The following is a 12,026-nucleotide window of genomic DNA, read 5'->3' on the forward strand; positions in this document are numbered from 1 at the left end:
TTCAAGGACTTTTAGGGTTTCCGGTCTCAACATTTAGGTCCTTAATCCATTTTGAGTTTATGTTTGTGTATGGTGAAAGAGGATGTTCCAGTTTCATTCTTTTGCATGTGGCTGTCCAGTTTTCCCAACACCGTTTGTTGAACAGTCTTTTTCCCATTGGCTATTCTTTCCTGCTCTGCTGAAGATGAATTGATCATATAGTTGTGAGCTCATTTCTGGGTCTTCTATTCTGTTCCACTGATCTATGTGTATATTTTTGTGCCAGTACCATACTGTTTTGATTACAGCAGCATTATAATATAACTTAATGTCTAGAATTGTGGTGCATCCAGCTTTCCTTTTCTTTTTCAGGATTACTTTGACTGTTTGGAGTCTTTGGTACTTGCATACACATTTTAGGATCGTTTGGTTTAGTTCTATGAAAAATGCTCTTGGTATTTTGATAGGGTTTGCATTAAATGTGTAGATTACTTTGGGTCATATAGACATTTCAACAATATTTATGCTTCCAAGCCATGAGCATGGAATGTCTTTCCATTTCTTTGTGTCGTCTTCAGTTTCTTTCCTCAGTGTTTTATAGTTTTTAGAGTACAGGTCTTTCACCACTTTGGTTAGGTTCATTCCTAGGCATCTTATTATTTTTGATGTAATTGTAAATGGGATTAGTTCCTTAATTTGTCTTTCTGATGTTTCATAATGGGTAGTTAGAAACAACACATTTTTGTATGTTGATTTTGTGGCCTGTGACTTTACTGATTTGTTTATCAGTTCTAACAGTTTTTTTGGTGGTCTTTTGGGTTTTGTACATAGAGTATCATGTCATCTGCAGATAGTAAAAGTTTTACTTCTTCTTTGCTGATTTGGACACCTTGTATTTCTGTCTCTTCTCTGTTTGCTGTGGCTAGGATTTCCAGTACTATGTTAAATAAAAGTGGTGAGAGTGGACATCCCTGTCTTATTCCTACTGTAGAGGAAAAGCTCTCAGTTTTCCCGCATTTAGGATGATGTTAGCTGTGGGTTTTTCATATGTGGCCTTTATTACATTGAGGTTTGTTGCCTCTAAACCTACTTTGTTGAGGGCTTTTATCATGAATGGATGTTGTACTCTGTCAAATTCTTTTTCTGCATCTATTGAAATGATCATGTGGTCTTTATACTTTCTCTTATTAATGTGATGTATCATGCTGACTGACTTGCAAATATTGGACCACTCTTGCAACTCGGGAATAAATCCCACTTGATTGTTGTGGATGGTTATTTTAAATGTGTTATTGGATTGCTTCTCAGCCTTTTGGCTAAGATCAAGTGTAGGTTAAATGTATTATTGGATTCAGTTTGCTACTATTTTGTTGAGTACTTTTGCATTTATGTTCATCAGAGATATTGGCCTGTAGTTCTCTCTTTTAGTGTTGCCTTTATCTGCTTTTAGAATCAGGATAATGCTGACCTCATAGAATGAATTTGGAAGTTTATCCTTCTGGTTCTATTTTTTGGAATAGTTTGTGTTTTAAATATATGGTAGATTTTGCATGTGAAGCCACTTAGTCCTGGAGTTCTGTTTGTTGGGAGTTTTTTCTTGGCTGGTTATTGGTCTATTCAAATTTTCTATTTCTGACTGTTTTCAGTTTTGGTAACTTACATGTTCCTAGGAATTTCTTTTAGATTGTCCAATTTATTGACATACATCTTTTCATAATATTCTCTTATAATTGTATTTCTGTGGTGTTGGTTGTTATTTCTCCTCTCTCATTTGTGATTTTATCGATTTGAGTCCTTTCTCTTTTTTTCTTTATAAGCCTGCTATGGTTTCATTGATCTGATCTATTGTTTTTTTAGTATCTGTATCATTTATTTCCGTTCTAATCTTTATTATTGCTTCCTTCTGCTGGTTTATTCTTTATTGTACTTTTCCTAGCTCCTTTAGGTGTAAGGTTAGGTTGTTTATTTGAGATTTTTCTTGCTTCTGCTTTTGAGAAAGAAAGTTCTTTTTGAAAAGAACTGCTTTTGCTACACCCCAAAGGTTTTGGACCCTTGTGTTTTCATTTCATTTGTTTCCACGTACTTTTTTATTTCTTCTTTTATGGCCTGGTTGACCCATTCATTGTTTATATAGCCTCCATGTATTTATGGTCTTTCCAGAGTTTTTCTTGTTGTTGACTTCGAGTTTTGTAGCATTGTGGTCAGAGAAGGTGCATGGAAGACTTCACTCTTCTTGAATTGGTTGAGACCTATTTTGTAGCCTAATACATGATCTGTTTTGGAGAATGTTCTGTGTAAACTTGAAAAGAATGTGTACTCTGCTGTTTAGGATGGAATGTTCTGAATATATCTGTTAAATCCATCTGTTCTAGTCAGTCATTCAAAGCCATTGTTTTCTTGTTGATTTTCTGTTTATATAACCTATCCATTTATGTGAAGTCCCTTAATATTATTGTATTATTATTGATGAGTTCCTTTATGTTTGTTATTATTTTATGTATTTGGGTGCCTCCATTTGGGTGCATAAATATTTACAATTGTTGTATCTTCTTTTAGATTGTCCCCTTTATTATTAGATAGCGTCCTTCTTTGTCTCTTGTTATAGTCTTTGTTTTAAAGTCTAGTTTATCTGATATAAGCATTGCTACTCTGGCTTTCTTTTGACATCCATTTGCATGATAGATGTTTCTTCACCACCTCACTTTCAATCTGCAGGTGGCTTTAGGTCTAAAATGAGTCTCTTGTAGGCACCATGTAGATGGGTCTTGTTTTTTTTTTATCCATTCTGACACCCTGTGTCTTTTGATTGGAGTGTTTAGTCCATTTACATGCAAAGTAATTCTTGATAGATATGTATGTACTGCCATTTTATTACTTGTTTTGTGATTGTTTCTGAAGATTTTCTCTGATCATTTATCTTCCTCTCTTTCATGGCTTACTGGTTTTCTTTAGTGATATATTGGGATTTCTTTCTCTTATTTCTTTTCATTAGGTTTGTACATAACCTTTTCTGCGTATAGCAGTCTATATTAAGTTGTTGATCATTTGGGTTTGAATCCATTCTTTACTTCTGCCCTTTACACGTTTTAAGTATATGGTTCATATTTTACATCCTTTTATTTTGTGAGTTCTTTGACTGATTTTTTATAGAAATACTCATTTTTACTGCTTTTGTGTTTTCTAATTTCTTTCTGTTGCGTTTTGTTTTTCCTTTCCACTCAAAGAGGTCCCGTTAGTATTTCTTGCAGGGTTGGTTTAGTGGTCATCAGCTCGTTCAGTTTTGTTTGGGAAACTCTTTATCTCTTCTCCTATTCTGAATGATAGCCTTGCTGGATAGAGTATTCTTGGCTGCAGATTTTTCCCGTCCAGCATTTTGACTATATCATGCCACTCCCTTCTGGCTTGGAAAGTGTCTTCTGAAAAATCTCTAGCTAGCCTAATTGGTTTTCCCTTGTAAGTTATTGTCTTGTTTGTGGCCTTTAATATTTTTTCTTTATCACTATATTTGCCATCTTGATTACAATATGTTTTGGTGTGGGTCTGCTTTTGTCAGTTTTGATGGGGGTTTTCCGTGCCTCTTGGATCTGGATATCTGGTTCCTTCCCCAAATTAGGGAAACTTTCTGCTTTATTTCTTCACATAAATTTTCTGCCCCCTTTTTACTTTCTTCTTCCTATGGGACTCCTTTAATACAAATGTTATGTTTAGTGGAGTCACTGAGCTCCTTAAGTCTATTATTGTTTCGCATCATTCTTTTTTTGGCTTGATTACTTTCTACTACTTGGTCTTCTAGGTCATTAATTTATTTTCTGTGCTTCTTCCAGTCTGCTGTTCCTTCTATCAAACGTGTTTCTCACTTCATTTATTGTACCTTAAAAAAAATTTTTTTTAATGTTTATTTTAGAGAGAGAGACAGAGTGCGAGCGGGGAGAGGGGGCCGGTTGGGGGTGGGGTGGGTAGGGACAGAGAGAGAGGGAGACAGAGAATCCGAAGCAGGCTCCAGGCTCTAAGCTGTCAGCACAGAGCCTGATGCGGGGCTCAAACCTGTGAACTGCGAGATCATGACTTGAGCCAAAGTCAGATGCGTAACCGACTGAGCCACCCAGGTGCCCCTCGTTTATTGTACCTTTTAGCTCTGGTGTGTAATTTTTTATCTCATGTTAAGGGTCTCATTCATTTCTTATACCCTTTTCTGAAGCCCAGTTGAGTATCTTTATGATCATTGCTTTAAATTCTCTGTCAAGCATATGACTTATACCTGTTTTGCTTAGATCTCTGGCCATGGCCTTGTTCTGTTCTTTTATTCGAGATGAATTCCTCTGTGTTTTCATTTTGTCTAAGTCTCTGTGCCTGTTTCTGTGTGTTAGGAACGTCAGCTATGTCTCCTATTCTTGAGGGTAATGACCTTACAAAGAAGAGGTCCTGTAATGCCTTGCTGTGTAGCTTCCCTTGTTCCCCAGACCCGGACACTTCTGGAAGTGTTTCCAGTGTGTGATGTGTGCACTTCTGTTGTGTCCTGGCTGCTTTATCCTTCACACTGGCCATTTACAGAGGCTCTCTTTGCCTGTTGAGGTCAGTTTTTGTCCCTGGCCTGAATGTCGTGAGTTTTAACAAGGCGTGCTCTGCTCTGTTTCTAAAGTGAGACCTGACACTACCACGGCTGGAATCGAGATTCTGCAAAACTCCCTGGTTGGTTCTAGCCTCCCTTGAAGCTAACTAAGGGCATGTCATTAAATTCTGGCCAGTGGAATTTAGCAAATGTGTCCTGTATGATTTCTAGGAAATGTCCTTAAAGGGGAAAAATGTGTTCTGTCCCTCATCTTCCTTATTGTTGGCTGGAACATGACTGGAACCTGAGCAGTCATCTTGAACAGCCAGGTATTGAGGATAGCGAAGAAATTATCCAATTCTGTCTTGTTTAAACCACTACTTTTTTGGTTTTCCTATCACTTGCAACCAAACCTAATCTTCAGAATTAATATTGTTCTAGATCTTAAACATTTTCATCCCAAGAAAAAAAATGTTTTGTAACTATGTCTGGTGAGGAATGCTAACCAGACTGATGGTAGTATATACAAATATATATTTTGTCATGTTGTACTCTTGAAACACATATGATGTTATATGTCAATTATACCTCAATTAAAAAGAAAGAATAGAACTAGTAAGGATAAGGGCTGGCATAATGGAAAGAATGCTGGGGTGGGGGTCGGGAGAACAGGGACTTACCCAATTGACCGACTGTTTAAGTTTGGCCAAATTTCTTAATTTTTTGGTGTCACTCATACCCTTATAAAATGGCACTATTGGTCTTTGTCCCTGCTTTAAATTTGAGTGTAAACTAAGGATTAAATGGAATTATAGCTATTAAAAAAACCAAAAAGACAAAAACAAACTCCCTGGTTGGGAGACCAGGGACATCAGGGAGTGTTGACAGGGGTTTGGGCCAGTCTTCTGGGGGGAGGGGTCTGTGGTGATGCATCTTACACAGCCTGACTACGAAATGCAGTTTTATAGGAGTGTGGGGGGCAAGGCTTAGTGTAGGAACGTTAAGTACCAAATGTCTGTGCTGTGCTGGTTCCTACAGGTGGCCCTATGTTTATGCCAACGGGCTAGGGAAGGAAATGGCAACAGCCGGTGTATTTGTTCCCAGAAGGGCCTCTCTGTGAGCACTGTCTCTCTGGAGTACACTCTGAGATGACTGAATAACCTCCCCACTGTGTGCCCCAGGCACCCTTCAGATCACTCTTTCCATGCCTCGTGTCCACAGGTTGTTTACCCGCCTTCTCTCCAAGAACAGCGCAGTGTCCTCCCGGCTCTATGCTAGCCAAGCCTGCTAACTTTTAAGACTCCGGCTTTAAGCCCTGCTGCTGCCAGAAGTCACAAAATTTGGCCCTTCTTGCTTTCCAAGCCAATTTCTATGGGAATTCGTTTTCCCCAAGCACTCCCCTCTGTGTTAGTCTGTCTCTTACCCTTCTCTGCCCCCACAGCTCCTTTCCCACAGCAGTGACCACTGTCCCTCCATCCCTCCATCCTCCCTTTCTCTCCCAAACTGCATCTCCACACTTCGGCCTTCTTTGATGTGGCCTCTTCCCTACCTTTAGTTGTGGAGCTTGTTCTGCTAGTTTTCAGGTCAGTTTCTGGAGTATTTAGGATGATTTGACAGTTATCTTGTGTTTGTGGGACAAAGCGAGCCTAGGGTCCTCTTACTCTGCCACCATCTTCCTGAATCCCTCCCCTTTGTAACCATTTTTAAATCATGGTTCAGTATGTTAAATATATTCTTTCTTGTGAGACAGATCTCCAGGAGTTTTTTATCTCCCCAAACTGAAACTCTATACCGATTAAACAGAACTGTGCATTCTCCCTGTAGCCTGTGGCAGCTGTCTTTCTACCTTCTGCCTTTAGGAATTCAACTACTTTAGGTACCTCATATAAGTGGAATTCTGCAGTCTTTGTCTTTTTTGTGACTGGCTTAGTTCACTTAGCATAATGTCTTCAAGGTTCATCTGTGTTGTGGGATGTGACAGGATTTCCTTCCTTTTTAAGGCTAATAATCCTACGTGTGTATATCATACTGTGTTCCATGAACACGTGGGTACTCCTACCTCTGGGCTCTTATGAATAGTGCTGCTGTCAACATAGGTAGGCAGATGTGTCTTCGCAACCCTGTTTTTAGTTCTTCGGATGTATACCCAGAAGTCGGATTGCTGGTCCCACAGTAATTCTGTTTTGAATGTTTTGAGGAACCTCCATACTGTTTCCATAGCAGTTGCACCATTTTATAATCCTGCTAACAGTAACAGGGTTCCAGTTTCTCTGCATCCTCACTAACACTTACTTTCTATTGTTGTGATAGTAGCAGTTTTAATGGGCGTGAAGTGATTCTTGATTCTGATTTCATTTCTCCTATGATTAGTGATGTTGAGTATCTTTTTGTAGGCTTCTTGGCCATTTGTATATCATCTTTGAGGAGATGTCTCTTCAAGTCCTTTGCCCATTTTTTAACTGGGTTATCCTGATTTTTTTGTTGTTGAGTTGTAGGTGTTGATATATTCTGGATATTAACCCCTTATCAGATATATGATTTGCACATTATTGTCTCCCATTTTGTAGTTTGCCTTTGCGTTCTGTTGATTATGTCCTTTGACGCACGAAATTTTTTAAGTTTGATGTAGCCCCATTTTTATAGCTTCACTTTTGTTGCCTGTGCTTTGGGCATCAATTCCAACAAATCATTGCTCTGTCCAACATTATGAAATTTTTCCGCTATGCTTTCTGGGAGTTTTGTAGTTTTAGGTTTTATATTTAGACCTTTAATCCATTTTGAGTTAATTTTTTGTGTGTCGGCTCTAATTTCATCCTTTTGCAAGCAGATATCCAGCTTTCCCAGCACCATATGTTGGAGAGACTGACCTTTCCCTGTTATGTGGTCTTTGCACACTTATGGAAGATCACTTGACCATATGGAAGGTTTTTTTCCTGCACTTTTTATTCTGTCCCATTGGTCTGTTTGTGTTTATGCCAGTACCACACTGTTTACATATAGTAGCTTTGTAATCAAATGAATTTCAGGATGAATTTTCTATTTCTTAAAAACTCGGCATTGATATTTTGGTAGCAATTGCATTGAATCTGTAGACTGCTTTGAGTAGTATTGACATCATAACAATAATTAAGTTTTCTAGTCCTTCAACGTGGGATGACTTTTTTATTTGTGTCTTCTTTAGTTTCTTTCTGCAGTGTTTTGTAGCTTTCAGTATATCCAGTAAGTGAATTTTAAAGTATTTTAGATCAAAAAGTTTCTTTATACTCTTGAGAATATAAATATTATTAGTTATGTAAGGCATTGGAATATATTTACCTAAAATACTCATTGTTTAAAAAATATTTGCCTTTCTGATTTTTAAAGTTACATAAATGTTGATCCTCCAAAACACTGGCGCTTAGTTTACAAATTACTCCTTCCTTGGATTAATGCCCTTCAGTTAGTTAATTAATGTTTTACCAATGCATAAATTGCTAGAGTGATTTTTTCAATAGTATTATTAAAATTTATGTGTCATGCAAAGCATAGGCATCTGGCCTTCTGCAGTGCATGAAATCTGTCAAGCTTTTTTTTGTAGTTGAAAATAAACAAGGTTGGCACAAAGTAAAATAGCAAAGAACAGAAAGTTCTACTCCTAATGTTCTATGTCTAATATTCCTTTTTTTGAACTACTCTTCCCCACTTGCTCACTACTATATAGCAGTGGATCTCAGTCCTCTACAACTATCCCAAGGGACATTTGGCCTGGAGATATTTTTGGTCATAACAACTTGGGTGAGTGCCACTGGCATCTACTGGGTAGCAGGCAGAGATGCTGCTAAACATTATATAATTCACAGGGTACCCCCCCCCCCATAAAAATTATGTGGTGAAAGGTCAGTGGTACCAAAGTTGAGAAACTCTGATGTATAGCAACCTCTCTGCTTTACATGAAGTGTCCTTTTGCTTTCATCTTTGCCTCACTTTGTTACTTTCTCTCTTTCCTCTCTGTCATGTGTATTATTAACAAAAATAAGTTATTAGTATTAAACAACCACTTACAGTGGAAATTATCTTGTGAGTAGCTTTCCCATCACATTTATGTAAGTGAATTTAGTGTAGTTCCCTGCAATGAGGTTTGCCAACTATACAGTTAGAGGACACAGAGGACTGTGTGCTCTACAAGACTATTTTCACTTTTTTTTTTTCTCAAGTTTATTTATCTATTTTGAGAGCGAGAAAGAAAGCGTTCAGGAGGGAAAGGGGCAGAGAGAGAGAGAGAGAAAGTGCGAAACCCAAGCAGGCTCCCCGTGGTCAGCACAGAACCCGACACAGGGCTTGATCTAATGAACCATGAGATCGTGACCTGAGCTGAAATCGAGTCAGATGCTTAACTGATTGAGCCACCCAGCCATCCCTGGACAATTCTCATTTCTGATACCAACTGCAAGTTTAGGGGATTCCCAAAACCACCTTCAGGTTCAATTATTCTTTGAAAGGGCTCACAGAACTCACTGAACGCTATTATACTCATGACTTATTACAGGGGAAGGATACAGTTAAAATCTGCAAAGGAAAGTGACATACAGGACAGAGGCTGGGGGATCGAAACGTAGAACATCTGGTCATTCTTTTCGTGTGGAATCCTGCATGACGTTAACTCCTCCTGGCCAATCTGTGTGATGACAGTACTTACGGAAAGAATATTGCCAACTAGGGAAGACCACTCACAACTTTGGTATCCAGGGTTTTTACTGGGACTCTATCACATATTGTTAACATGGCTGACGTTTAGTCTCCAGCCCCTTCTGGAAATTTAGACTAATACCTCTGGAAGTTAAAACTGATATTATGTTGTCCCAAAGCTCCCATCATAAATCACATTGTTCAGTTTTCTGGTGGCCAAAGCCCCTAGGCAAACAAATACATATCAGGCAGGACATTCCAAGGGCTTAGAGATCACTGCCAGTAGCCAAGAGCAGAGCCAGACCTCTCCTTGGATAAAATTAATTCTTGAGTACACATTTCATAATCAGTGTTTTAATTTTAAGGTTACCTTCATCATGGAAAAAAAATCATATGTTCTTTCAGTAAGCTAATGACTAGGCTATAAGCTTTTTGAAGAAGCTGACTGTCTTATACAGTGTTCTTTTCTTTGCTACTGTAGCTGCTTCATAAGTCTTTATTCCATGACTTAGTAAATAAGCAAACATTTTCTTCAGTTTAGTGATTTCAGGTATCAGACATCAAGTGATAATTTTACCATGCTAGCCTTTCAGTGATGTTTAGAAGTGACGTTAGGGATCCTTATTTTTTTTTTTTTTTTTTTTTTTTTTTTAATTTTTTTTTTTCAACGTTTATTTTATTTTTGGGACAGAGAGAGACAGAGCATGAACGGGGGAGGGGCAGAGAGAGAGGGAGACACAGAATCGGAAACAGGCTCCAGGCTCCGAGCCGTCAGCCCAGAGCCCGACGCGGGGCTCGAACTCACGGACCGCGAGATCATGACCTGGCTGAAGTCGGACGCTTAACCGACTGCGCCACCCAGGCGCCCCAGGGATCCTTATTTTATAGATGAGAAAACTGAAGCCTAGAGAGGCCAAGAGTCTCACAGCTAGCCATAGCTGGCTTAGAGCTTAAGTCTCTTGACCTCCTATTGAATGGTATTCTCATCACAGTCTACTTATTATGTTAAACAGAGAGAAATTGTATAACTTCTATGTGAAAGGTATTAGTTTACTCGTGGGATAAAATTCTAACTAGTTCCAAAGGACTTTATAATCTTAGGGAGGGAAATAAAATGGATACATATGTTCAAAGCATAATGTAATAAGCATTGTACAAAAAAAAGTGCATATTGCTATGGGATGTCAAAGAGATTATTTGTCACTAGTTGGGACAATCAGACAAGGATGCTTAGAATTTAAATTTACAGTTGAATATTAAAGGGTATGTACAATTAAGACTGATCTTAAGATATGGGAGGAAAGGCATTGCAGATGAGGGTGTAAAGCAAATAAAGGAAGAGACTGTTGAATCTACTCTATCTGAAGAGATCAATCTTATGCTTAAAAAAAAAAAGAACATGGATTTAGTCATTAGTAAGTAGTTAGAAGAATAATAGTCTCTTTCCTTCAGTTTGTTCTCATGGAAAAAATTGCTGAGACCCATATCCTTTCTTTTCAGCATTTTCTAAGATATGTCAGATCAAGTTTGTTAATGATTTTGTTTAAGAGTTCTGTATTTTTACTGATTTTTTGGGTTGGGGAGGCTACTAGTTCTATTAGAAAGATGTCAAAATTTACACTATGTGGATTTATTTCTTTTTTTAGGGTTTTGCTTTATTTGGAGAAAAAATATTTAGAATTATTATATTTTCAGTATAAATTGAGCCTTTTATTGTTTTTGAAATATCCTATCTCTAGTAATACTGTTTGTCTCTTTTGCCAGATATTAATATGGCTACTCAAGCTCTCTTTTATCTAGCATTTGCATGATATGTCTTTCCCATCTCTTTGCTTTCAACTTTTCCATCCATATATTTAAGATGTATTTCTCATTAGCAGAATGTAACTGAGTTCTGTTTTTGAAATGCAGTCTGAGAATCTTAGTCTTTTAGTGAAGTATTTAGTCCATTTATATTTAATGAAATTACTGATGTGGTTTTAATTTATTGTTTTATTTGCTTTTTGTTTTTTCCTGCCTCTTTTATATATCATCTCTCTCATTTCTTGCCTTCTTTTGTTTGTTTTTTATTATTCCATTCCCCCCAGTGTTATCTTGGGAATTTACATTCTTTAACCATTCTTTTAGTGTTTTCCTAAAGATTACACTGCTTATCTTCAAATTATTAAAATCTAATATAACTTTGTATTTTACTACTTCCTAGACAATGCCAGAATTTTACACTTTTTAGCAATTTTTCAGTTCTGTAATTTCTATTTATTCCTTTTTTATAGTTTCCAATTCTCTGCTGAAATTGTGTCTTATCTTTTAATTCATTGATCATATTAAGAAGCATAATTATGTTAAAGTCTGTATCTGACATTTCCATTATATATATCCTTTTCTGAGTTTTTGTTATTTTGTTCTCTTGGCTTTTAGTTAGGTAGTCTTGCCTCCTGTAAGTCTGGTTGTTTTTTGTTGTTGTTTTTAAGATTTTATTTTTAAGTAGTCTCTATATCTAACACAGGGCTTAAACTCACAACCCTGAGAGCTGCACACTCTACTCACTCAGCCAGCCAGGCTCCCCTGTCTGGTTGTTTTTGATTCAGTGCCAGGCAGTGTAAATGAAAAAATTCAGAGATAATTCAAGGCTGTATGTCTGAGCTGTCCAGTATGATAACTACTAGCTACATGTGGCTATTTACATTTAAATGATTTAAAATAAAATATAAAAATTCAGATCCTTATTATACCAAACACATTTCGAATGCTCAACAGCCACATATGACTAATAGCTATCTTATCAGACAGGGCAGATATAGAACATTTTCATCACTATAGGAAAGTTCTGTTG

General features: G+C 37.4%; 1 protein-coding gene across 2 annotated transcripts in view; it reads left to right on the forward strand.

Annotated features, from left to right (window-relative positions):
- IFT88 (intraflagellar transport 88) overlaps positions 1-12,026 on the forward strand; it is a 131,919-nt gene that overhangs the window by 11,438 nt on the left and 108,455 nt on the right. The window lies entirely within an intron of this gene.

The sequence above is a fragment of the Panthera tigris genome, chromosome A1 (genome assembly GCF_018350195.1).
Source record: "Panthera tigris isolate Pti1 chromosome A1, P.tigris_Pti1_mat1.1, whole genome shotgun sequence".
Lineage (NCBI taxonomy): Eukaryota > Metazoa > Chordata > Mammalia > Carnivora > Felidae > Panthera > Panthera tigris.